We start from the raw sequence: 2,500 nt of genomic DNA, 5'->3' as shown, positions 1-2,500 counted from the left end.
AGACCACCGTCACAGCGGGAGGGGAGGGGAGGGGAGGAGAGGGGAAGGGGAGGTAAGGAAGCCGTGGAGGGGGAAGGGAAGAGGGGAGAAAAGGAATGGAGAGGAAGAGAAAGGGGAAAGGAAAGGAGCGAAGGAAATAGAATGAGGTGGCGAAAGGGAAGAATAGAGATGGTAGAGAGAAAATGAAAAATTTAGGATAGGAAGTGATGGAAGAAGGGAAGAGGGCAGGGAAGAAAAGGGGAAAAAGAGAAAGGAGAGAGAGAAGAGGAAGGAAGGACAGGAGAAGGAATCAGCGGATAGGGGAAGGAAGAGGCAATAGGAGAAAAGGATAGGGATAGAAAATAGAGGAGAGTAAAGTAGAGGAAAGAAAAGAAGTAGCGGAAGGGGAATGGGGAGAGGAGGAGGCGGAGGAGGGGAGGAGGGGAAGTAGGAGAAAGTGTTGGGAAGGAAAAGGAAGAAAAAACATCGATGGAAGACAAAGGGAAGGGAAGGGAAAATAGGGGAGAGGAGAATGAGAAAGAAAACATATAGAAAGGAATGGGAAAAGGGAAAGAACAGGAAAGAAGATGAAAGAGGAGAATTGAAGAGGACGGTAAAATAAAGGAAATAGGGAGGGAAAGAGAGATGGTAAGGATAAAAGAGACAAGAGAAATAAGCGTAGGAAAGGACAGTGGACAGGAGAGGTGAGGAGAAGAGGGGAGTGGAGACAAGGGGAGAGGGGAGTGGAGAGGGTGAGTAGACGAAAGGCGGAAATGAAGGAAGGAGAGGAAATGAAGAAGGGGAGGAGGAGGAGGATAGGGCCGAGCGGAAGGGACACAGAGGGGAGAAGGGGGAATAGATAGGATAGGAAGGAGGCGAAGAGAGAGTGGAGAGAGCAACGAGAAGAGGGAAGTGAGGAAAAGCGAAGAAGAGGAAGGAAAATAATGCAAGAAGAAAAGATAGGATAATTAGAGAGACGCTGAGAAAGGGAAAGAGCTTGTCAAAGAAGTGGTTAACGAAAAGAAAAAAATCAAAACAAGATAAGAAGTAAAAGGAACGCGGATAAAAGGAGATAGAAATAGTAAAAATACACACAGTCGATACGGAGATCATAAAAAAGGGAAGAAAAGAGGAGAAGGAAAGAGGGTAAGGAAGACAACATGAGAGAAAATGGGAATGGGAGTGTGTATGAAGCCACACGGTGTGAGAGAAGAGGAAAGTGATGATGAAGACAACAAAGATGGGAGGAGATGAAAAGAACAAGAAAATGAAAGAAAATGAAGGAGAAAGAGGAGGAAAACAGAGATGGACATAAAGGAAAAAGAGAAAGAACAAGAGGAGAAGAATCTGAAGAGTGGAAAGAAGAGGAGGGGAGGGGGAAAAGAGAGTAAGATAGGAATGAAGATTTAAAAGAAGAGAATGGGAAGATGAGAGAAGAATAGAGAAGAGAAACAGGGGAAAGAGGAGAAAAAGAGAAAGAGGAATAAGGTCAGGATTAGTAAAAAAAAAAAAAAGGAGCAAGGGGAGGAGAAGGGTAAAGGGCCATTTACACTGTAAAACGATTTGTCAAACCCGGTTTGTCAAACAAATGTTAAAAGTGATGTTTGACCGTGTGAATGGGGTATTGGGTTATCAAACACGTTTGTCAAACGTGTTTGACAACCAAATGGCCCATTCGCACGGTCAAACATCACTTCAAACTCTTGTTTAACAAACCGGATTTGATAAACCGTTTGACTGTGTAAATGGCCCTATAGGCTGAAAGATAAAATAGTGAGAGGAGAGTGAGTGGGAGGAGAATGATGAGGAAGAGAAAGAAACGTAGGTGGAGAAGAAAAAGAAAAAAGGGGAAGAAGAGAAGAAAGGTACAAGAAGGATGATAAGTAGAAGGAGAAGGGAAAGAAAAAGAAAAGAGGAAGAGGAGGAAGAAGCGCTCAAGGAGGAAGGGAATGAGGAGGAAGAGAAGGAAGAAAAGGAGGAGAGTGGGGAGGGAGAGGAGGAAGAGAAGAAAGAGAGTGGGGAGGAGGAGGAGGAGGAAGAGCAGGATGGAAGCGTTAGGTGGGAGTAAGAGAGAATATACGTGAGGGAGGAAGGGAGAGAGTGTGGGAGAGAGGGAGTGAGAGAGGGAGGGTGTGGGTCCGAGAGTAACTGGATTAGGGTAAATAGGGATGAAACGAAAGCAGGGACGAACTGATTAGGGCGGGAATGGGGGAGGGCGGACGCCACAGCCACCACCCAACCGCCTCGCAGCCGCCGCCAGCACCACACCACGCCGCCCATCAGGAGGAGGGAAAGGAGAAGGACAAAGAGGATCATTTGGAAGAAGTAGGAGAAGAGGGAGAGCAAGAGATGAAAAGAAGAGGAAGGAGGAGGAGGAGATGGAGCAGGAGTAGAGAAGGGTGAAGAGGAGAAGGAGGAGGAGGAAGTGAAAGAGGAGGAGGAGTAGGACAAGGAAGAGGAGGAGAAGGGGAATGAGAAGGATAAGGAATTGAAAGTAAGGACGAGAAGAGGAAGGACGATG

The sequence above is a fragment of the Oratosquilla oratoria genome, chromosome 2, assembly GCF_046742065.1.
Source record: "Oratosquilla oratoria isolate Oo_2021 chromosome 2, ASM4674206v1, whole genome shotgun sequence".
NCBI lineage: Eukaryota > Metazoa > Arthropoda > Malacostraca > Stomatopoda > Squillidae > Oratosquilla > Oratosquilla oratoria.
Note: the sequence above shows the minus strand (reverse complement) of the source record.